Here is a 26,213-nt window from a genome sequence, read left to right as displayed (position 1 = left end):
ACCTTGACAAGAAACACCCAACATGCCTTGTTAAAAATTTATACATTGTTAAAATCACTCTTTTGATATACAATTCTATAATTTTTTTTAATGCATAGAAAGAAAAGCTCTATCATTCCCCAAATTCTCTTGGGGTGCTTCTTTGTACTTAATCCCTCTCTCCATCCCTTACCCCTGCCAAATGGCTTGTTGAGAGACTGTGCTACCCCCCACTGCCATAGTCCACAACCACAGTCATCTGCCTTTCTTCATTAAGTCACTACACATGGCAGCCTTTCCATCCTAAACCCAGCACCCACTAGCCCATTGAGTACCTCCACAGTCCATCACTAGAGCAAAGGGGAACTTGTGGAATCCGGGATGGCAAGTATAAAACAAGCCATGAAGAACCAGGAGTACTGTCACATTTGGCCGATCTCTTTGGCCACCCACTGGAGCGGCCTCTGCTGCTGGCCATCTGCTCTCCACTGTCACCACCTCCATTATCAAGCACACCTCCCAAGCAGGTGAAGTCTTACCAACTACTTCTTTAATCTGGGTCTTTTTCCTCTTCCCACAATTTCCCTTGGTGGAAAAAGCCCTAAATATTATAAATTTCACTACCTCATAGTCTAGACGTGGTTGTTAGGATATCAAAAGAAGCTAAAGGACAGATGCAAGCTGTTATATATAGGATGGATAAAAAGCAAGGTCCTACAGTATAGCATAGGGAACTATATTCAATATCCTGTGATAAACCATAAAAGAAAGAATGTGAAAAAGAATACATATATGTGTAACTGAATCACATATTTTTTGCTGTACAGAAGAAATTAACATTGTAAACCAAACTATACCTCAATAACATGTTTAAAAATAAAATAATTTTTTGTTAAAAAATGAAGCTAAAGGAATTCATAAAAATGGCTGATCCAAGGAGGCAGAATATACTAGGCAAACCTAAAACAGTCTGTTGCACCAGAGAAAAAAATATGTGTTCAAAAAATATGGAGGAAGATCAAAAATACAGGAGCCAGATTTAAGGGGCTCTTTTAGTCAAATCTGTGATAACTTCAACGTCTAAGCAAAAAGAACAATAATGGATTGTAACTCACTGAATAAAATCAGCTTTTTTATTTTTTGAACCTATCATACTGATATCAACAGATAATAAGTAATTGAGAAGCGGGAGCTCTTCCTTTGAAGAGAATAAACACTTAAAAGTATGGAGGGAGTAAAGGAGTTTAAAAATCGTTATTTTACAACCGTCACAGTAAATTTTGGTTCCAGCAGGAACCAATCATAAAGAGGTGCTAAACATATGGAGAAAAAAAAAGATGAGGATTAGACGTTTCCATGGTCTCAAAGTATCTTCCCCACCAACTGGCTTACGAGGTCCAAGGGGGACAATCGTAACTACTTACCCCAGGCAGTACCTTGACCGGGTGATGAAAATGTTATCAGTGAGGAGCACAGGGACACTGCGTGCCTCCCAGCACGAGACCCTGAGGACACAGCAGCGTTTATGTCGCCCTCTGGTTGCTGCTGCTGCTGCTAAGCCACTTCAGGGCGCACCATGAGGAAACACCAGACAGACCGTTTTAGGAACACACTAAAAAACAACCACCCTGCCTTATTCCAAAATATTAACGTCATAAAAATATTAATGTCGTAAGACTAAGAAAAGCTGAGGGATATTCCAGGTTAAAGAAAACTACCAAGCAATAACAACCACATGCAGTTCTAGCCTGGATCTTGAATGGGAAGGGGAAAAACACACAAAGGACATTATTAGAACAATCGACAAAACTGGCAATATGGACTAAAGATACAAGTATTGTTTGAATGTTAAGTTTTCTTGATTTGATTGAGTGTACAGTGGTGATAGAAGAGAATATTGCTGTTCTTAAGAAAGACACAATAAAGTATTAAGTAAAAGGGACATTACGTGTGCAGCATACTCTCAAAAAATAGTGTGTGCCAGTGTGTGTGTGAGAGTGTGAGTAGAGATAGAGGAAAAAACAAATATGATAAACCTAATCTGGTCCCATCACTTCATGGGAAATAGATGGGGAAACAGTGGAAACAGTGTCAGACTTTACTTTTGGGGGCTCCAAAATCACTGCAGATGGTGATTGCAGCCATGAAATTAAAAGACACTTACTCCTTGGAAAGTTATGACCAACCTAGATAGCATATTGAAAAGCAGAGACATTACTTTGCCAACAAAGGTCCGTCTAGTCACGGCTATGGTTTTTCCTGTGGTCATGTATGGATGCGAGAGTTGGACTGTGAAGAAAGCTGAGTGCTGAAGAATTGATGCTTTTGAACTGTGGTGTTGGAGAAGACTCTTGAGAGTCCCTTGGACTGCAAGGAGATCCAACCAGTTCATCCTAAAGGAGATCAGTCCTGGGTGTTCTTTGGAAGGAATGATGCTAAAGCTGAAACTCCAGTACTTTGGCCACCTCATGCGAAGAGCTGATTCATTGGAAAAGACTCTGATGCTGGGAGGGATTGAGGGCAGGAGGAGAAGGGGATGACAGAGGATGAGATGGCTGGATGGCATCACTGACTCGATGGACGTGAGTTTGAGTGACCTCCGGGAGCTGGTGAGGGACAGGGAGGCCTGGCGTGCTGCGATTCATGGGGTCCCAAAGAGTTGGACACAACTGAGCGACTGAACTGAACTGAATGTAGCAAAGAGTTAAAATCTGCTAAACTTGGATAACAGACATGTGAGTCTACTGTACTATTTCTTCACTCTTCTATAATATTAAAATTATTCCAAAATAAAGCTTTTTGAGTGGTTTAACCAATTTAAAAGCATATTTGAAACTAAGAATGCATTCACACTTTGTCTTTCATTTCAGCCATAATTAGCAAACTAATAAAATATAACTTCCGATGGAAACGATCTTTATATCTGTGACATAAAGCATAGATAAATATTTTATGAGAGGATTAAAGCTTCAGCTAGCATAGAAATTATGCACTGGTACTCAGCTTATTGTTTCACTTGGATTTCATCTGGGGCTCATCAGGGGTCCCCTGAGTAAGATTAAAACACTTTATCTCTTATCTATAAATAGATTATTACATTTGGATATAAAAGAAGTTCTATAAAAATGGAGGAAGACAGCTCATAAAGTCAACTAGGTTAAGAACTGCACAGGCACCAAATTTGGCTCCTAATCTCATTAGCCTTTAAAAGCTAGTTAGCAGGAAGCCCAATTCAAATACAGTGGAGAACATTCAGACCTATCTTGGGAAATAAAAACTTAAGTTGTTACTTATGAAGTCTTATGCTATGGATGATTCTATAAAAATATGTAAGCACTGAACTAAAATGCCTGATCTTAGTTTTCCAATGATTCCGATGCTCTTTAAGTAATAAAAAAAAATGGGAAGAATATAAACTAAAGATTAATTACCCAGCACAAGCCACGGGAGCCTCAGAAAAACACACACAACACAGTTCTACAAACCCACTCATCTAACACTCAAACGGAAGCGCCATGTGTAATTACAAGAATCAGAGGCTTTCAACCATATGAAAAAGAACTCAGAACAGTGACAGGCAGCCCTTTCTGCAATTTAATGAGTGGATACTTCTCCACAATTGAAGCACGTTTTCTTCTGTCTTTAAATTTTTAATCAAAGTAATATATAGCATATGGTTAAAAAAAACTGAAGGAGGACCAAGGGCTCCGTTCTCCTGTTCCTAAAGGCAATCATATTTAACCATTTCATTTTAGGGGTTTTCCTGCAGTTACTCTCAGTTTTCTAAATAATTCATTTTTTCCAATATTTCTTCATTTATCACCTCGGAGAAGGCAATGGCACCCCACTACAGTACTCTTGCCTGGAATATCCCATGGACGGAAGAGCCTGGTTGGCTGCAGTCCATGGGGTCGCTAAGAGTCAGACAGGACTGAGCGACTTCGCTTTCACTTTTCACTTTCATGCATCGGGGAAGGAAATGGCAACCACTCCAGTGTTTATTGCCTGGAGAATCCCAGGGACAGGGGAGCCTAGTGGGCTATGGTCTATGGGGTCGCACAGAGTCAGACACGACTGAAGCGACTTGCAGCAGCAGCTTAACTTATCACCTACAGGTATCTGTGAGATACATCTGATAGGACTGATGCTTTAGTTAACTTACACTTGCCATAAACACCCTCTCTATTCCTCTCGATGTATATCACTATTTTCGGTTTGTTACTTTTTAGATATTCTACCAATTTCTTTTTTGTTCTATCAAATACAAAATACTTTGATGACTCCTTCACAAAACAAGACTATCAGAACCTGTACCCATTCTTCTCCATCTCCTCCCAACTTCCCTCAGCTCTGCTTTATTTTTGTCCTACATTGTTAAGATTTAAAATTCACATTCCAGGGACTTCCTTGGCTAAGTGGCTGGACTCCATGCTTCCAACGCAGGGGCCCTGGGTCCTATCCTTGGTCAGAGAATTAGATTCTGCATAAAGGAAACTAAGACCTGGTGCAGCCAAATAAATAAATATTTTTTTTAATAAAATAAAATTCACATTCCATTATATAGCCATAATTTTATGCGTCTTTTATGCATTGTCTGTAGCAGTGGTTCTTAAACTGCAATGTGAACCAGAATCACCTGGAGAACTTGTTAAAACACAAGACTTGGACTTCACCTGGTGAGTTTCTGATTCTTCAGATCTGAGATGTCACCTGAATCTCCACAGTACTAACAAGTTCCCAGGGATGCTTCTGGTCCAGGGACTCAACTCTGAAGACCACTGGTCTAAAGGATAATTCTAAAGGTAAAAACCAATAAAGGACATTGCTCAACAAAGGGTCAAAGTGTACGTTAAGATTACACTTGTCTCACTGTGTCTCACTGTGCACACTGTTCACCGAATCCATGGTAGACAAGACAAGACATGAGCTAAGAAGAAGCTGGAAGAAAATGCGAGGAGCCATAGGAATTGCAGACATGTTTAGTCTCTGCTGGCTGGCACAACAGCTTTTAGCAGCAGCCATAACATAACCTAACAGCAGGCACCCACAAGGGCTTTCCAGGTGGAGCTTACATATGCTTACAGAACAGAAAGCTGCCCGTGGCCAAGCGAGTACCTCATGACGTGCATGGACAGCGCTATAAGTGATCTCAGCTATTACGTAATCATTTACAAAACGTGGGGCAAGGGAACTTGGCCATGCCATGTTGGCTCATTTGCTCTTTCCCTACCCATTTCATTCTCTATGCTTATAAGGTCATGACCCTTTTGCTACTAGAAAAAGAATGCTCCTAATGCCACAATACAATACCCTTCCTGGCTACTGCCAGTTGCTCCAAAGCATACCAAGTTTTAATTTGATTCATATTTAGATCAGAATTTATTACATTATTTCCCCCTTTGGAATTTGCTTTCCTTTATGTTTTTTGGGCACTTTTTACTCACCTTATCTATAGCTTAGAGTAGAAAACAAATGGCCTTCTCTTCTACTTTGAACCAAATGCATATTATAAGCAGTCATCCTGACATTTCCCTGCCCTACAGGTAGTCTCCTGGAGCTGAGGCTAGAGGTGGGAACTGAAGACATACATTTGAGAATCATCAATTTACAGGCCATGTTTTAAGAGACAGTCAGTCAATCCTAAAGGAAATCAACCTGAATATTCATTGGAAGGACTGATGCTGAAGCTGAAGCTCCCGATACTTTGACCACCTGATGCAAAGAGCTGACTCACTGGAAAAGACCCTTATACTGGGAAAGATTTGGGGCAGGAGGAGAAGAGGGCGACATTGGATGAGATGGTTGGATAGCATCACCGACTCAACAGACATGAGTTTGAGCAAACTCTAGGATAGCAAAGGACAGGGAAGCCTGGAGAACTGCAGTCCATGGGGTTGCAAAGAGTGGAACACAACTTAGCATATGAACAACAAATCTGCCTCAGGCTTATAAACTTGGGTGTAAACTTGGTAATAGATCTGGCTCAGGCTTCCCCAGTGGCTCAGTAGCCAAGAACCCACCTCCAATGCAGGAGACGCAAGAGTCGTGGGTTCAGGTTCAATCCCTGGGTTGGGAAGATCCCCTGGAGGATGGCATGGCAACCCACCTGTGTTCATGCCTGGAAAATCCCATGGACAGAGGACCTGGCGGGCTACAATCCATGCGGTTGAAAGAGTCGGATATGACTGATCACGCGCGCACACACACACACACACACACACACACACACACACAAACTTGGTGATAGATTATCTCAGGTTCACCTTTAGTATCACAAAATGACAAAGAACACTTGCAGACTGAATATAAAAATTTACTGCTTATTGACTCCCAGCTGTCCTTAACCCCAAAGGAGAAGAAAGTGAGATTCCTGGTTAGAAGGAATGCCCCACAATCTCACTAAGCTGTAAAGCCTATACAAAAAGGAGGAAAGCAGGCCACCATCTCAGCAACCTGTCAGTCACCTATGACACTGACTCCTTGAGCCTCTTCTGGTCAGATGAGAAACAGCTCTTCTACACAGTGAGGAGGTCTTAGCGGGTGAGCACATTCCCAGGTGCTCCAAAAAAATCCTCAGGATTTCCAGCTGCCAACAAGTGTGTCCAAAAGCTTCCCTCTCTATCCCCCACACCAACATACACACTCATCTAAAGTTCAAACTAACACTTAGAAAACCAAAAGCAAACTGCTCACAGTTTTAGAACCGCAGATTTTAATTTGGCCAGTCACTTGGTGGTCATCTTAAGGGAGTCTCATGATATCATATCTAAAAGTCAAGGAAAATGAAGGCCTAGAAGGACTGCCTCTACCACAGAAGATATTGAAATGCGTGAGACTGAACCAAGTTCCCTAAGAAAAATGTTCAGAAAGACAAGAAGACCCAGGTTGTACCTGAGGAACTCCATTTTTCAAGGGCAGGCAGAAGAGGCAGAATCAACAAATGAGACTAAGAAGTAGATAATGAGATAACAGGGAAAACAAGAAAGTGTGGTATTACATGCAAGTCAAGAGACCTAGGGATTTTAAGAATAAGGGAGACATTAGCCATCAGGGAAGTGCAAATTAAAACCACAAGGAAATACACTTCTAACCCACTGTGATGGCTACAACCAAAACACAGAGAACAGATGTTGGCAAGGATGTGGAGAAATGAGAACCCTCCACATATGTTGGTAAGAATGTGCAATGGCACTGCCACACTGGGAAACAGTCTGGCAGTTCTTCAAATGATTAAACATACATAGTTCAGAAATTAAACACACGTAAAAAAACATGCATGATTCAGTCCGACACAAATTCCCAAGAAAAATGAAAATGTCCACACAAAAATTTATATTGTGACTGTTCACAGCAGCATTATTTACATATTATAGCCAACAGATTGGAACAATGCGAGTATCCATCAACAGACGAATGGATACTCAAAATGAAATATATACATACAATAGAATATTATTCAGCCATAAAAAAGAATAAAGTTGAGATATGCAACCACATGGATGAACCCTGAAAACATTATACTAAGTGAAAGAATCCAGTCATAAAAGGCCACATATTGTATGATTCCACTTATATGAAATATCTGCTGCTGCTGCTACTGCTAAGTCACTTCAGTCGTGTTCGACTCTGTGTGACCCCATAGATGGCAGCCCACCAGGCTCCCCCGTCCCTGGGATTCTCCAGGCAAGAACACTGGAGTGGGTTGCCATTTGCTTCTCCAATGCATGAAAGTGAAAAGTGAAAGCGAAGTCGCTCAGTCGTGTCCGACTCTTAGCGACCCCATGGACTGCAGCCTACTAGGCTCCTCCGTCTATGAGATTTTCTAGGCAAGAGTACTGGAGTGGGGTGCCATTGCCTTCTCCGATATGAAATATCTAGCAGAGGCAAATTCATAGAAACAGAAATTAGATTCAAGGTTACCAGGGGCTGGGGAAGAGAGAGGAGAGTTACTAGGTAATGGTTATAGAGCTTCAGTCCAGTATAATTGAAGCAGTATTGGAAATAGATAAATTATGGTATTTTAGCTACATTTCAATTTTTTAGAAAAGGATAGAACAGGGGACTTCTCTGGTGGCACAGTGGATAGGATTCCACCAGCCAATGCAGGGGAAGTGGGTTCAATCCCTGGTCCAGGAGGATACCACATGCCACATGGCAACTCAGTCCACGCATGGTAACTACTGAAGCCCTGGCCCTAGAGCCTGGCTCCACAACCAGAGAAGCCACCACAACAGGAAGCCAGCACACCACAGTTAGAGAGGAGCCCCCACTCCCCACAACTAAAGAAAGTCCACACACAGCAATGAAAGCCCAGGGCAACCAAAACAAATACAGAAAAAAGGAAAGGACCAAGAAGTCATGGGCAATTGCTCCTATATGGGGCAATCCTCCTGCCCATGACAACTAAAAACTCTGGGCAAAATATTAAAAAATCAACTACCAAAGGCACTGGAGAGCTACCAAAAGCAGAGAGAAAATCACAGGAGAAGACCAAAGTGTGGGGAGATAGGGAGTCAGGGGTTATACCTGGAAGAAGGGAATAGTCCTGGGTGAATTTCCAGGTTGGTTGGTTGGTTTGAATGACTTTTATTCTGAAGGCAGGTCCCAGTTTGTGCTATGCGGGACAGCTAAAATTAAGATTAAAATTCACAGACTTACTGGCTTGAAAAAACAGAGTTTGGGGCATCTAAAATAGCTAGCAAATGAAGGGAAGAAACGAAAAAAGAGAGATTCAAAGAGAAGAGCACATGTCCCCCAATTTCTAAGTATGAACTCTACCATAAGTTTTGGCTGACATTTAAAAATTACACATGGATAGGGCAAGATGCCGGAGAAGGCAATGGCAACCCACTCAGTGTTCTTGCCTGGAAAATCCCAAGGGAGGGGGAGCCTGGTGGGCTGCCGTCCATGGGGTCGCACAGAGTCGGACACGACTGAAGCGACTTAGCAGCAGCAGCAGGGCAAGATGCGGGCTTCTCAGGTGGTACTAGTGGTAAAGAACCCACCTGCCAAAGCAGGAGATGCAAGAGACACAGGCTCAATCCCTGGGTCAGGAAGATCTCCTGGAAAAGGAAATAGCAACTCTCTCTGGTATTCTTGCCTGGGACAGAAGAGCCTCATGGGCTACAGTTCATGGGGTGGCAAAGAGTTGGACATCACTGAGCAACTGAGCAGAGCAAGACGCAAGCAGCTAAAATAAAGCTAACAGAAATGAACAGAGATTTCAGCTGCTGCCCACTGCAGAGGAGAGAGTCTAGAGTTTAACTATTGTAACTAGGATCAAAGCCATAAAGGTTTCAGAGCCCTAAACACAGTGAGATGGTATCTGAAGCCTTAGGAGATGACATTGCCCAGGGCCCTCACTTATATAATAAGTCTGAAAGGGCTTCATGTTATCATCTCTAATCAGATGATAATGGCCTGCTAGGAAGAGAAAGGTATTAAGAGGGACTAGAAGCCAATTCCACAGTGCCATAGGAAGTTAGTCAAGTCTGCTCAGGGAAAAAGGAATACTAGCATGCCCGACACATATCCGACATTTCTGATCTAAGAGATCAAAATCATGTTTTCTGTACACCCAATAAAGCTAATACAGAGGCCTGTATACCATGGACTCACTCTTCGTTGATGACATAACCACTTCTATGTGTTTCAATGTTCCCTGCTTCTGCTCTAAGATAAATAACCAAGTCTAGGCCAGAACAAAAAGAACTGTTTCAGGGTTTACTTCTCCAAAACCCAAGTGTAGTACCTGTAGTTTTGTCAGACCATTTTTTCTCTTCAAACACACACACACACACACAGTGTATGTGTGTACAGGTAGGTAGATCCAGCTACATAAAAATAAACAAGCTTGTGTTTGTGTGTGTATGTGCGCATGTGTGTCTGTTTAGACAATGTTGGCTGCTGTGCAAAAAAAGAGAAACGTTCAAATTCAAGTTACACACTGAAGGAACAGTTGACAATATTTGTTGTTTAATTGAATGGAGAAAATGAAACAGTTCTATTTAAAGATTTCCCATGTTTTCTTACAGCTTGATTATTACTAAAGAGACAAATCAGAGTTTCTTGTCAATCTGGTCTCCTCTTATTAATCTTTTCCATTCCCTTATTTAGCATGTATCTTAATGCTTTAGTTAATCCTTTTACACTGCTTAGGTTCTGGTAATAAGGAAAATCAGTAAACTACAAGTCTACAGTAAACAGCAAGTCTAACTTGCTTTATATCTTGGAGACTACTTTAGCAGTCTGGGTCTAGAATATATTCATAGTAAATCTGATTTATTACGGTACTATTTATTTTATTATACATTTTTTTTTAACTGAAGAAAGTATCTTGGCTCCTTATTACTTTTGTTGATGGGTATTCTGTTCATCTCAGGGAAGAAAAATCTTTTATGACTAGCTCTATAAATCACTACTCCAGGCTTATTTCAGAACCATTTTTCTAAAAACATTGTTTCACAGCTTCACTTGCTTTTGGCTCAGGACATCACTCTCTAATAGGTCTTGTAAGGTTCAAAAAACATTTTTCTGTACTAAAGTAGCAGACACACACTATGCACTGAAAGTCCAAGACCCATTTGTGACCTACATGACTGGTGAGTTTGGGAAGCTAGACACAAGTGGCTCAGTCCCTTCAGAGTTCTTTCCTGGGGTAACTCGTCCATGTCATAAACTGCAGAGAAGCAGGTCCTGCCCCTCAGGAGAAAGCCTGGGGTCATTCAGTAATGCCAAGAGACTAAGTTGGCCTCTGTTGCCTAATCCTGTGGAGGCCAACTGTTGCCATACACCAAAGTCATTTTTTCCAAATGGTCTATCACTGATAAGGCTGAGGTTTTGATATTCAAAACAAAACAAAAAAATCTGTAGGGCCAGCAAACTCAGCATACCATAGGCCTACCAAAAGTTCCCAAGGTTTATTTGTAACCTAATCCTGAAAAAAAATAAAAGTGAAAGTGTCAGTTGCTCAATTGTGTCTGACTCTTTGCAACCCTATGGACTGTAACCCACCAGGCTCCTCTGTCCATGGGATTCTCCAGGCATGAATACTGGAGTGGGCTGCCATGCCCTCTTCCAGGGGATATTTTCAACCCAGGGATCAAACTCAGGTGTCCTGCAATGCAAGCAGATTCTTTACCATTTGAACCACCAAGGAAGCCCAACCTAATTCTATATACGCTTAATCACTTTTAACACCTAAATAAAGTAAAATAAGATACAAAATATTCTAATTCTATATTAGGGCACTTTCAGCATTTTTTTTGTTGTTGCACAAAGTGTAAAGGGTTTTTTAATTATGCATAACACAGACCAAATTTTATTTAAGCCAATAAAGTTTTAAGGAATTGCACACTTTCTGATTCTTTCTACTGCTTCACCTTAGTTCCTCCAAAGTCATAATCTTCAAGGTAAGACAGCCCTTTCAAAAAGAAGTTTTGCTCAATCCACAGCTGTCACGTCAATCAGCACAAAATTCTTTCATCTCTTTGATCTCCAGTGGAATACAGACACACTTCAAAATTTCCCACCTAAGGAAAAAGATTGTAATCTTTGGGATCCAATTTCCTGAAGCAATTTACTTTAGGACCATGGTTAGGGTCAGGAGATAGATCTGCTAGCTCTGAATTTGACAGTCTTTAAAAATATATTAAATTCAAATCATATTCACTCCTAAGCTATCACACCTTAGAACAGTACGGATTGTTGAGATATGCCAATATCTAAGATTTTAGAAGTTTGCCTATTACGTTTTTCATAGTTTATTTGGCAGCTCTGTCTTGTAATTCTTTCCCACTGACCTAACAGTTCTATGAGTAAAGGAAACCACACAGTTACTCTATGAAGCATTTCCAACAATGCAGGTTTACAGATAAAGCCCCATCAGGACAAACCTCAAAGGGGCACTTTCAGCATTTAAACTTTGCAGTCTGTAGTTTTCCCCCACAGACAAGACAGACATACATTTAACACAGTTCTTACAGAAATTTGGCTTGACTAGTCTTTTTAAAAACTAATATTAAATAATTATTAACAGCAAAACTTAATTCCACATATAGAATTATAAAATGTAGGCACTAGGTTTTTTTCTTCTCTAATATGTATAGAAGATTCCAACATCTAAAGCAGAAGTCAACAACTCTTGGAGGTTAATGGAGGAAAGAAGGTAGACAGGAAGAGGTGGGGGGAGGAAGAGAGTCTGCAGGTCATTCTCCCCCTTCCTTTCTTCCACCCTCTTTCTAAGAAGGTACAGTTTTACGAGGCAATTCAGGTAGAAAGAAAACAGCCCTATGATAACCTTAAGGTGTTGCCTTTGGTACTTTTGGCAAAGATGGTCAAATCCTCAACTACAACCTTCTGGTGATTTATGGGATGATTAAAGTTCTTACTGTGAATTTGTATTTAAATTGATTTTATTCATGCTCAAAAGTTATAAGTTATCTACTTCTCACTTTGCTATTCCATGACAAGTAACACTGATACAGAAAGATAATCATAGTATATGATCCTAAAGCTATTTTTAATATCTTCACCAATAAATTAATAATGGGGTTCATGGTAACAAACATTGGCATTTTACCCTGTAATTACTCACGTGCTGCACATAGTGTACCCCACACCTTAAAAATACCCTGCTAATTCTAACGAAGCACTTCCTGTGAACTCCATTCCTCTAAGCACTGCACATATACCATTATTATCTCTGTTCTACAAACTAGGAAACTGAAACTTAGGAGGTTAAATAAGTTGCCCAAAGTCACATTAGAAAGTGTCAGATTCACGTCCATAGCTCATGTTCAACTGGTGCTTTTCAGACTCTGAGACACACACAAATCACCCAAATACTTTGATTAAGCTGGCTAAGGACTGGGTCTGACATTTTACATTTCCAAAAGGCACCAATGCTGCTGGTCCACAGACCACACTTTTGGTAATAAATTCTAGATCACTTCACTCTGCTACCCAACTATACACTAGAAGAGGATGATATTTAACTTAGGATCCAGTGACCTAAGCAAAAAGGCATTTATATCCTAACTCTAAGTACTGAACCAAGGCGCTGTTTTCAGTTTATGTGAAGAGTTTCAATTTACAATGAAGTTCTAGACCCAACTAAAATACACTTGATTTGTGCAATGTCTTTTTTTCTATTCTTAGGACAAAAGCCTATTTCTCCTATTCCCATGCAGATATACAGAAGAAAAACAACTTTTTTTTTTTTTAATTAGGGGGAGTGGGGAGGTAGACAAGCTTTTACGACTTGGCATTTGACTGAACATTACACATAAGAGCAGACACATCATTAAGACACAAAGCTCTTGACTACTCAATTCTCAAATATGCCACAAAAAGCTTCAAAGACAGCTTGTCTCTGGATTTCTCCTGCTCAGCAACTTTTTAAAGGCGGGATTACAAAAAGATATTGTTCCAACTAGTCATGCTTGTCTACTAAAAACAACACGCTTAAAGGCCTTGCACTTAAAGACACCTCTGACACGAACTGAAATAGACTTACTCGTTTGAAATTAGACCAACGTTAAAATATGGTTAATTCTTAATATACTTAAACCTCATTTCTCTTTCTCAAAATCAAGCCATTTCTAAAAATTATCTTGTCTCTCTTGAGGGCTACCCAGGGTTTTCTGTGTTCATGCACTCTATTTTTCCTCTTTATGTAATATTTGAATAAATATAATCAAGGAATTTATTAGATTTTGAAATTAAAATCTGGTCTTATGAACCAAATTACCTATAGAACTTTCTCCAACAGGTACCTTTTTTTAAAAAGAGTACTAAAAAAAAAAAAAAAAAAAGGCACTGCCTTTTAAAATCACCTTTCAATATAAATATATTCTAATGTTCTTTTTGAAATGTAGAGAAACTACTTGAAAAAATAAGTAGCAGGGACTATATTTATGGCTTTCCTACCAGCAACTAGGTACAAGTTTGGCAATTAGGCAGATCTGGATTTCTATTCTGGGTTTATATCCGCTATTAGTGACTGTGTGACCTAAGGGCAGGGTTATCTAAACTTGCTATGCCATAATTCTTGGTTTTTCATATAGTAAGCACTCACATAATTATTATTGCAGCAGATATTATAGAACCCTATATATTATTAAAGAGAAAGTTAAACTTCACGGAATTTATGCAACTTGTCGAAGGTCACATAATAACTGAAAAAAAAAAAATGAATAAGTGAGCTCTATCTGACTCCAAAGCCCATGATATCTCCTCTGACCCAGGTATTGCATTTCCAATGTAGAGTTATTGATTGCTTACCAGAGATAACAAGTATTTCTCACACGCCAAGTAGATCTTTAATTTTAAAAAGCCTACACCTCTACTGTATCACAAGTGCCACCGACATCTACAGTATTGGTAGTAAGACAACCAACTATCAGATATCAACTAACTGGATGGGAAAAACATAACGGTGAATCTCAAGTAAACACACATTAATATGTAGCTGAGGACAAAGATGACTGAGAAAATTAGCTATTAGGCCCTCCCAGGTTTTTATTCTAAAAAACATCTGTTGAAGACCCACTATGAGAGCATAGTGCTAGAGTAATATTTTACCAAACATTATAAGAGGGATTAAGAGTAAAGATAAGGACAATTTAAAACAAGAAAAATAAACCAACTTAAACCACAATAAGAATATCTAATAGCTGATGTTTTAAGTGATTGGAGATTTAATGTAATTGCATCTGAGGATATTCACCCTAAGGGCTTTTCTGGTGGCTCAGTGGTAAAAAAAAAAAAAAAAAAAAAAAGCTGTCTGCCAATGCAGGAGACTCAGGTTTGATCCATAGGTTGGAGAAAAAAAACAGCAACCCACTCCAGTATCCTTCCCTGGGAAATCCCATGGTCAGAGGAGCCTGGCAGGCTATCTAGATTGGTCATAACTTTCCTTCCAAGGAGTAAGTGTCTTTTAATTTCATGGCTGCAGTCACCATCTGCAGTGATTTTGGAGCCCCCCAAAATAAAGTCTGACACTGTTTCCACTATTTCCCCATCTATTTGCCATGAAGTGATGGGACCAGATGCCGTGATCTTAGTTTTCTGAATGGGGGTTACAAAAAAGTCGGGGACGACTTAGCAACTAAACAACAACACACTCACCTAGATACTAAGGCTCGTCTGTACAAAAGTGATAGTGGGTGAGAAAGCGTCTGTGGACATGCAAGTGCTCAGTTGTAGACACCTATCCTCTATCTTGGAGGCAGTACAAGGTCATGATTCACAGCACGGACCTGAGGGCACAAGGACCTGAGTTTAAGACCTAGCTCCGTCATTAACAGCTGTGTGACTTGAGTCAAGTAACCTCTTTAAGCGTTAGTGACCTCAACTGTCAAATGGGAATAAAAACCACACTTACTCTATACAGTTATTCATTTAACACACTTTCACTGAAGGTATACCTCACCATCTAGCATTGCACTGGGCACTGTGGATAAGGTGGGAAAATACGTGTAATGTGCTTGGCATGTGTCAAGAACAACCCAGGGATTTTTGTCAGTTTTGTCCCCTGCTGTTGCTCAGTACTTAGAACAATGACTGACAAGTAGAAGGCTTTAAATAAATATCTTGCTAAATAGTGAAGAAATTGGTTAGTGCCAGGTGGATCAGAAACCATTCCCTCTGCCACAACCCTTGTTAGACTCAGCCTTCTTGAGAATATACATATGTAAGCATTGCCGAAGAGGAGAGTGAAAAAGCTGGCTTAAAGCTCAACATTCAGAAAACTAAGATCATGGCATCTGGTCCCATCACTTCATGGCAAATAGATGGGGAAATAGTGGAAACAGTGTCAGACTTTATTTTGCGGGCCTCCAAAATCACTGCAGATGGTGATTGCAGCCATGAAATTAAAAGACACTTACTCCTTGGAAGGAAAGTTATGACCAACCTAGACAGCATATTGAAAAGCAGAGATATTACTTTGCCAACAAAGGTCTGCCTAGTCAAGGCTATGGTTTTTCCTGTGGTCACGTATGGATGTGAGAGTTGGACTGTGAAGAAGGCTGAGCACCGAAGAATTGATGCTTTTGAACTGTGGTGTTGGAGAAGACTCTTGAGAGTCCCTTGGACTGCAAGGAGATCCAACCAGTCCATCCTAAAGGAGATCAGTCCTGGGTGTTCATTGGAAGGACTGATGCTGAAGCTGAAACCCCAATACTTTGGCCATCTCATGCGAACAGCTGACTCACTGGAAGAGACTCTGATGCTGGGAGGGAATGGGGGCAGGAGGAGAAGGGGACGACAGAGGATGAGATGGCTGGATGGCATCACTGACTCGATGGATGTGAGTCTGAGTGTACTCTGGGAGTTGGTGATGGACAGGGAGCCTGGCGTGCTGCGATTCATGGGGTCGCAGAGAGTCGGACACGACTAAGCGACTGAACTGAACTGAACTGAAGCATTGCCGGAAGTTCAAGTCTCCTCATTTGTTTTTAATAAGATTTAGAAGTCTAGTTCCTAAGACTCCATGTGAGATTTTCTGTCACATATTTATAGTGTTTTTAACTGAACATTCTGTGCAATAAAATATTTAAACATACAAAGAAGTAAAGTATGATGCACCTTCATGTATTCATCAACCAGCTTCAACAATAAGCAACACATTTTTCACTGTATTAAAATGTGTTTCCCAAATCTTAGCAAGGTAAGACTTATAAACTACCCATTTGGACATAACTATTAGTTCCTAGTCTAAGAGAAAGCAGGAGGTATAAGTTTATGCTCTCTCATACAGCTTTGGCTCTCGCATCAGCTCTCTTATAAGATGGCACTGCATAGCAAAAATAAATTTTACTACCAATGAGCATTCACAGAAAATATAGCAATCAATCCTCTCCTAAGCCCTTCCATTCTGCTATTTTGGGTCTTTCTGATAAATTAAAAGCAAATTTCAATGCAATCCAAGTAAGGTTTTTCGTTGCTTTGGTTGTTTTTTTTTTCAAAGGATCTCTTTAAATTTCAATTTTAAAAAGAACCAACAGGGAAGCCTTGCTACACAAAGATTATGAATGTAATAAATCAGCTCCATGACTTCCCTGATGGTCTAGTGGTTAAGAGTCTGCTTGCCAATGAGGAAGACACAGGTTGGATCCCTGGTCCAAGAGGATCCCACGTGCCACAGGGCAACTAAGCCGGTGATCCACAACTGCTGAGCCCACGCGCCCTCGAGCCCAGGAACCGCAGCTGCCGAGCCCACATGCCACAACCAGCGAAGTCCAAGCACCTACAGCCTGTGCTTCGCAACAAGACAAGCCACTGCAGTGAGAAGCCTGAGCACCTCGAGAGAGTGGCCCCGCTCACTAACTAGAGAAAGCCTGCACACAGCAACAAAGACCCAGCACAGCCATGCACACATAAATAAACATTTTTTATATTAATAAATAAGTCTGCTCCAAAGACCTTCAGATCAGTATGTCAACTCCTCTCTGAGAAGCTTAAAACACTTCCATAACATCTCTCATTAAAGTGATTCTCAGTTTGCCATGAGAATCCAGGCTTCCCTGGTGGCTCAGAGGGTAAAGAGTCTGCCTGCAATGCAGGAGACCCGGGTTTGATCCCTGAGTCGGAAGATCCCTTGGAGAAGGAAATGGCAATCCACTCCAGTATTCTTGCCTGGAGAATTCCATGGACAGAGGAGCCAGGTGGGCTACAGTCCATGGGGTCACAAAGAGTCAGAGATAATTTGTGCAACTGACTCTTTTCAGTTTGCCATGAAAGGTGACGTGACACTCTGGGTCAGGCCAGGACAAACAACCTCTATACTGACGGTCTCACTTGAGGCCATTATGTGTTAAGTCATGGCAGTCCTCCTTACCGACCCAATCCTCAAAGTTACAGGCACATACTAGGCACTTTTTAATCACTTTACAAATTAATTAGTCATGTATCTAGTTCCATCAAACACAAAAGCACCCATGTGATACAAGTTCCATCAACATTTTTTTTTTTTTTTTTTGGTAACAGCTACAATGGCTGCTGGAAGCCATCTCATTCCCTTTCCAGGCCTAGATCATGGCCAAGTATAAGCAGGAACAACCAAGATAGGCTCTCCACAACCCTCAATCAGAGGCACACATAGCCATCTTCTCACATGTCCTAGGATAAACACCTACTCAATCTCAGTACAGCACCTTTTTCTAACAATGTGGCCAGCCCTTGAACTAACAGACACAGAAATTCAGCTGGTAAAATTAAGGTAACAAGCTACACGTCTTTTATAAACACAATAACCTAGGAGACAGTGAGAAACAAGTATTACTCCAATTTCAAGTACAAGAAAATCAAAGTCATATATTCCTCCCTAGGAGAAATGGCCCCCTGGAAAACTGCCATCTAAGAACAGAGAGAAGAAAAGATTTCACCACAAGCAAAGAGGGGCCAGGGAACCTCTAAGATTCCCAAGAGTCTATGGTTGTAAGCAGATTTCCCGAAGAGATAAAACTAGTTACCCCAAATTTCAGGTTTCTTCTGACTTAGACCATATGTTCTTACACAACCAGATTGATCTCACTGGCCCTCTCTTGAACCTAAACAAAACCCAGTTGTACATTTAGAGAGGATTTACTGCTCACAGCAACAAAAGTGATTTTCTACTACACCCACGTGACTTCTTTTCTAATGTTCCTTTTTAAGTTAAGGCAATGAAAGGAGGAGTTCTCCCTTGATGACATGTATACCTCAATTGATGCACTTTAACATCAAACTAAGAATTAAGCTGTTGATAAGTCCTTGAAATCTGGTATTCTCATAAAACATTCACATTAATTCAAGCAAAACATTAAAGAGCATTACATAATGAGTCATACTAAACTGGCGATGAAAAGAACAACCATTAAGACACCCAGAGCATCAGTTTATCACAAGTTATCATTCACAGCATGAAAATATGTTTTAAGACTAACATCAAAATACTCACTGAGCCCCCAAAGGTACCCTATTCTTCCCTTAGATACACAGCATTTACCAAAGCATTGTTGTATGCAAACACAAAGATTGCTTTCTCTAAAATCAAAACTATAGAACTTCTTTGTTCTTTAGAAGAACAGCCACTAAGTTATCGCTATTGCTGACCTAAAGGCTTAAGGGACCATTTACGGGAAAGAAGGTTGTGTAATTATGTAATTATGTTCTCTCATACAGCCTTGACTCTCACATCAGCTTTCTTACAAGAGCGTGGAGCAAATAGGACAGCACAACAGGGAAAAAATATATATATTTATAAATACCAGCAATGAGCATTCACAGAAATTGTAATAATCTGTTTCTCTCTCTTCCCTTCTCTCTTTCTCTCTCTCTCCCTTTCATCCATTCTGCTATTTGGGGTCTTTGTGATAAAAACAAAGTCTCAATGCAGTCCAAGTAGTTTGTGGTTAATTACAAATAATATTTCATATATTAATAAATGGACCATTATTTTTTCACTATTTTAACAGATGCTATTCACAAAAAAGTTTTTAAGATAATGAAGGACAAAAAATACATAACTTTCAACCTAAAACTCTGAACTACTGGGCTAGCTACACATTACAAGAAAGGGTTTTATATGTTCATTCTTGTCTGTACAATTTTCCCTAATCTCTAAGAGAGATTATCATTGATTTTATTACATCACAGAATGTATAATTACTGTTGACATCTGACAAATTTCAAACAGGAAAGAAAAGCTTAATTAATAATAAAGTTCATGGGCTCTGACTTCAGGAATAATAGCATTAGCTGGATGACTAGGGCAAGTTAAAACTTATCTAAAATTTAGTTCCCTTATCTATAAAATGGGAATAATAAGAATATCTACCTCATGGGGCTCCTGGGCTTCCCTGGTGGCTCAGACAGTAAACGATCTGCCTACAACGCGGGAGATGGCGAGCTGGATTCCCTGAGTCAGGAAGATCCCGGGGAGAAGGGAATGGCAGCCCACTCCAGTATTCTTGCCTGGAGAATTCCATGGGCAGAGGAGCCTGGCGGGCTGCAGTCCATGGGGTCGCAAAAAGTCAGACACGACTGAGTGACTAACACTTTCACAGAGACCTCAGGAGATTTTGTAGGATTATATAAGATAATGCATGCTGAAACCCTTGGCATTGTTCCTGACATGGCAAGTACTCTGGAAATGTTAAATATCATCGTCCTCTATACTTACCATCACCATTTTGTTGTTGTTCAGTCTCAGTATGTCCGATTCTTTGCGACCCCATGGACTGCAGCACACCAGGCCCCCCTGTCTTTCACCATCTCCCAGAGCTTGCTCAAACCCATGTCCATTGAGTTGAAGATGTCATCCAACCATCTCATCCTCTGTCATCCCCTTCTCCTCCTGCCTTCTATCCCTCACAGCTTCAGGGTCTTTTGTAATGAGTCGGCTGTTTGCATCAGGTGGCTAAAGTATTGGAGCTTCAGCTTCAACATCAGTACTTCCAATTAATACTCAGGGTTGATTTCCTTTAGGATGGACTGGTTGGATCTCCTTGCAGTCCAAGGGACTCTCAAGAGTCTTCTCCAACGCCACAGTTCAAAAGCATCAATTCTTCGGCACTCAGCTTTCTTCACAGTCCAACTCTCGCATCCATACATGACCACTGGAAAAACCATAGCCTTGACTAGATGGACCTTTGTTGTCTAGGTTTGTCATAGCTTTTCTTCCAAGGAGCAAGCATCTTTTAGTTTCATGGCTGCAGTCACCATCAGCAGTGGTTTTGGAGGCCAAGAAAATAAAATCTGTCATTGTTTGCACTGTTTCCCCATCTATTTGCCATGAAGTGATGGGATCGGATGCCATGATCTTCATTTTTTGAATGTTGAGTTTTCACCTTCATCAAGAAGCTCTTTAGTTCCTCTTCACTTTCTGTCATAAGGGTGGTACCATCCATCACTTATTATTTACTTATCAATCACAAATAATATCTTAGGCATTGTACTGGATGCTGGATACTTTATCATAGGTTTTCTCATTTATTTCTTTCAGCAACCTCATAAGGTAGGTACTGTTGTTATTGTTATTATTATTACTATTAACCCCATTTATCAATGAAGAAACTGGGTTCAGCAAGTAATTTTTCAGGTCCATACAATTAATAAATGGCATTTTTGTTATTGTTGTTTAGTCAATATGTTGTCTCCAACTCTTTGCGAGTTTATGGACGGCCAGGCTCCTCTGTCCCTGGGATTTTCCAAACAGGAATATTGGAATGGGTTGCCATTTTCTTTACCCAGAGATCTTCCCAACCCAGGGATCAAACCCACATCTCCCGCATTACAGGCAGATTCTTTCCTGGTGAGCATCAGGGAAAATTCTAGTAAACAGCAAAACCAGAACCTGAACCAGAATGTATCTGATAACAAAGCTCCTTAACAGGTATGACATAAGTATTAACAGGTAGAAATTCCTCTAGAATGAGTAATAACAGATTCATTATCCAAAAGACATTATAGGTGACATTCACCTACAAGTAACTATACCAACTTCTGAATGCTTCAGCCAAAAACAGAAAAACCGAATTTCATCTATAGATTAACTAACTGAACTTTCATTTTTTTAAAAGCTATTTCAAGGATGCGAGTGATGATTTTGATAATATACCACATTTATATAATCCTTTGGTATATAATATATACCAAATGCATACTATACTATATATATATTATATATATACTATAATAAATTGATCTTCACTATAATCCCATGGATATAGATAGGAACTATCATCTTATTAGATGAGGCAAGTGAAAGGTCACAAGTCTGACAAGTAACAGAAGAAGGACTCAAACCTAAGTCTTCTTGCTCCAAGTACAGGGCAAATTTTTTTACCCCAACATGTAGACAAACAGGTTAATAAATATTAAAAACAAATCTCAAAAAAGAGTAACGGCTTCCCTAAAAAGAATAACGGCTCCCCCCAAAAGGAGTCCACACATCACACTCATTCTCATCCATGATCAAAAGCCTTAAAGACAAAACAGTGCTGTTCTCCAAATGACAACATTGAAAGGAGAAGGAACGTTAACACTCTTCAAAAAGGATGGCCGCGGGACCTAGAAGGAAGGCAGAGGATCACAGTCTCCAAGCTAGGAAAATAAAATTATTTACCTGTACTAAAGAAAAATAAAGAAAATAAGGTTGAAAACTATACTGAGAAATTTAATGTATATGAGGAAGAACCATCAGAATTGGTATATATTGGCAATACTAAAAGACATAGATCCTGCAATCAGAGATTCCAGGGGAGACAGAAAATTATATAATAAATACAAGTTCACATAATTAACTAAAATACAATGTAGTACACAGAATAAAAGATATATGCTATGAGTACATGGAAAAGAGAGTAACACTTTAACAGACTGGGTAATCGAGTGATCTGTTGATCTACGTAAAGAAAAAGGAAAAAAATAGGAGATGCTTCAAAATACAAGAAAAAGAGTTTCAGAAGGTGTCAGTTTGCTATAGAAATCTAAGCTCAGTTTCTAATATAGCTGCCACTTACTATGCTTTTCCATTTCCGATGCCCAGTACATGAATCATTTGACCTGTCAATAAACTGACCATCCAAAAATGCACTGCTCACTAAATCCTGCTCATTAAGGGGTGGGCTCCAAGTTACATTTAAATCAAGTTACTCATTCTGTGACTGATAAATTAATGACTAAAGACAGCTCTTACATGGCCATTTTAAAGTAGACTTCTAGAATCATCTGCTAGCTTGAGTTGTACATCTTAGCTAAAGACAACAGAAGACCTTCCTATAGATCTCCAATACTAAAAGGTCAGGTTCAAGAAAATCAATCAAAAAGCAAAGTTAAGATAGATAAAAGTGAAGTTTGCCAAGAAAAAAGCCAGAGCTAAGCAGAGAAAAAAATTGTAAAAACTTTAATCAGGCTGTTACTGAGATATGCTGCAAAAACTCACATTCAAGTAATACTTATTTCATCCCAGTAGTCTCAAATTTCAGTGCCAATAAGACAAAGTAGGCAAAAAGACAGATTCCACAGGGAATGTGTTCTTATCCTGCAGGTAAGCAAGTCTTAAAATTTGCTGCATACCAACATCACCCAGGTAGTCTAGTAAGAATGCACACTAATGTGCCTAAAATAGTAGATATTCTGAGAAACACAGAAAAACAAAATTTAAAATAAGCCCACTGCCAGCTAATTCTGATGGTTGTGGGTCATGCTTTGAGAAACAGCAATATTCCAGGCATTATACTAGGTACTCTCAGATGCGTTCTTTCACTTAATCTTCATAAAGATCACATGACATAGATATTATCCTTACTTTATGAATGAGGAAACAAACGTCCAGAGGTTAAGATGCCCAAAATTAAACAACTAAAGAGAAAGAAAAAGGACAGGAGACCCAAACTTAACTAGCGAGAAAGAAAAAGGACAGAAGAGAAATTTGCTGTATTAGACAGCAACTTGAAAGTAAACTAAAGAAGCTGAAAATCAAATATTCTTAAAATCATTAAAAAATAAAAATAATAGGAAGTCAGAGAGTTTCATTATCTTGTGTCACTCAAAGACACAGAGACATGAAAGACCAACAGTAAAAACTATACACTATTAAATAATTATTTAAAATTATCTGTATAAAAAGAATGTCTATCTGTGCATAACTGAGTCACTTTGCTATACAGCAGAAATTGGCACAACACTGTAAATCAACTATACTTCAATTTTTTAAAAAAATTAAAATTATCTCTGGAGTTGACTACATGTAGGCTGAGGCAGAGAGTAACAGTACTTTGGTATGAAGTTATCTATGTTTAAAATTTACTTTCTTTGAACTTTCAGTCATCTTTAACAGATAAGTTAAATACCTATTAAAATTTATTTTGATATAAACTTCTTGGTGATTACACAGAATTATAATTTTGATAAAAAGAATTCAGCCTGTGGCCCAATATATATTAGCTCTCTTAACTGGTAGTACCAACTGACAGAGCATATTAACTAATTAAAGGAAGGAGAAAGTTTCAAAGTATAAGGAAAACATCTCAGGAGCTGGCTGTAGACATAGTGCTCTGATAACCCTGTAAATCTCAGAAACTGAAATGCTTATCAAGCATCCCTATATGCTCAGTACTGTGCCAGGCCCTGGAAATTCACAGGAAAGTAAGACTACATCCTTGTCTTCAAGGAGGCTAAACCAAATGGGAATAAAATCTAGTAAGAACCAAACTAGGAACTAAATTATGTAATATTACCTAATACCGCAGATCAATGAAGGAAATCAGTGAGAAGCAGAGCAAAAACAGTAAGTATGAACACCTCTTACATACCAAATACTTTCACACGTTATCTCTTTTAATTCTAAGAATACCTGAGAGGTAGTGTTCAAGGTGAAAAAAGCAAAGTTCAGAGCAGGAAGTCACTTCCCTCAACTCACATAACTATAAGGTACACTGGGAGGTAAGGCTGAACAGAGATGGGCCGGATAAGACAGGACCACTTGCTAATCTGAGAGAGCTCAGAATCAGACACTGAAGGGACATTTATTAAGGGAGACTATTATGTCAGTACTGCACAAAACAAACCAAAAGAGGGAAGATCTATAAAAAGATACAGTCGTCTAAGAAACTGCTCTAGAAAGAAGCTGCCCCTCACTGTCAGAGCCAGCCTGGCACGATCAGCTTTGGCTAACTAAGGGAAGGAGAAAATTTCAATGTATAAGGTGTTGGCTATAGACACAGTGCTAGGAGTTGCCCAACACTCATAGCTAGTGGGTGACGTCCCCCTGTGGAAAGTAATTCCACAAGCATCATCATCAGACAAAGCTATTCTGTGGCAAAGATGGACCAAGACAAAAAATAAAAAAGACCTCTCTGTAACCATGAACATAAAACATGAACAATGTCCAAGCCACAAAAATGATCAAACATTCCCCATCCTGGCTAACACAGGTGACTGTAGCTTCTTTATCAATCATAGTTGTAGCCTCAATTCATTCCTCATGCCTTCTCAGTTCAGTTCAGTTCAGTTCAGTCGCTCAGTCGTGTCCGACTCTTTGCGACCCCATGAATTGCAGCACGCCAGGCCTCCCTGTCCATCACCAACTCCCGGAGTTCACTCAGACTCACATCCATCAAGTCAGTGATGCCATCCAGCCATCTCATCCTCTGTCGTCCCCTTTGCCCCCAATCCCTCCCAGCATCAGAGTCTTTTCCAATGAGTCAACTCTTCGCATGAGGTGGCCAAAGTACTGGAGTTTCAGCTTTAGCATCATTCCTTCCAAAGAAATCCCAGGGCTAATCGCCTTCTAGGTAAGATTTAAATCACTGAATCACCCTGCTTCTTGACAGCATCCAACTGCGAGCAAAGTCTTACTTCCTTGAACCCTCTCCAAATCACTTAACACAAGCCAAATCCTACAACAAATCCCTTCCAAGATCCTCTGAGACACCCCACAATTCCCCCATGGTCTGTGAGTTATCTCATTGCAATGAATTAATAAACCTTACTTCGTTCAATGGCTCATATTTTCCTGGTAGTCTTTGGGTAGAGGGGGCACTGACAGAGACAGGAGCCTGTACTAACCCAGAGGCAGTGGGAACACAGGAAAGAAAGAGACATTTTCAGATAAGAATGAAAAGAACTAGTAACAGACAAAGAAGAAAAAAAATCAAGACATACATCGCTTGGAATACTGAAATATTATGAACTTAGAGTGGATCTAGTTAAATTAGCTCATTTCTCATAGACTATAAAAGATACAGGAAGACAAAAATATTTCGTAGGCGATTTAGAGATTAAACAATAATGATGTCTGGGTTCCAATTCCAAAGGTCCTGATTTAACAGATCTTGAGTGTAGCTTGAGCATCAGGATGTTTTAAAGCTCCCCGGTGGTTCCAAGAGCAAAGTCAAGAGTCACTATCGCAGAGGATGTTCATGACTGGGAGGAAGAAGGAAAAGCAATGGGAAAGGTGAAAAAAAGACCCAAGGAATTACTGGGGCCAAAAGCTAAAATGAAAAATCTGGCTTGAAGACTGAACAGGACTCCAAGATACAGAGCAATGAAAAATGATAAAGGAGGCACTGCACTTAACAAATGATACACAGAAACCAGATGGGACTGTGAAGATAGGCTTCAGTTCAGTTGCTCAGTCGTGTCCGACTTTTTGCGACCCCATGAATTGCAACATGCCAGGCCTCCCTGTCCATCACCAACTCCAGGAGTTCACTCAGACTCACGGCTATCGAGTCAGTGATGCC

General features: G+C 39.9%; 1 protein-coding gene and 1 non-coding gene across 2 annotated transcripts in view; both read right to left on the bottom strand.

Moving 5' to 3' along the window:
• Window positions 1–26,213, bottom strand: part of SMYD3 (SET and MYND domain containing 3) — a 770,036-nt gene that overhangs the window by 723,417 nt on the left and 20,406 nt on the right. The window lies entirely within an intron of this gene.
• On the bottom strand, window positions 11,753–11,879 carry LOC114117370 (small nucleolar RNA SNORA18). Its single transcript, XR_003591073.1, has one exon. It is a non-coding gene; the product is annotated as a small nucleolar RNA SNORA18 (small nucleolar RNA).

This window comes from Ovis aries, chromosome 12, assembly GCF_016772045.2.
Source record: "Ovis aries strain OAR_USU_Benz2616 breed Rambouillet chromosome 12, ARS-UI_Ramb_v3.0, whole genome shotgun sequence".
NCBI lineage: Eukaryota > Metazoa > Chordata > Mammalia > Artiodactyla > Bovidae > Ovis > Ovis aries.
This window is presented reverse-complemented; position numbering and strand designations above follow the sequence as displayed.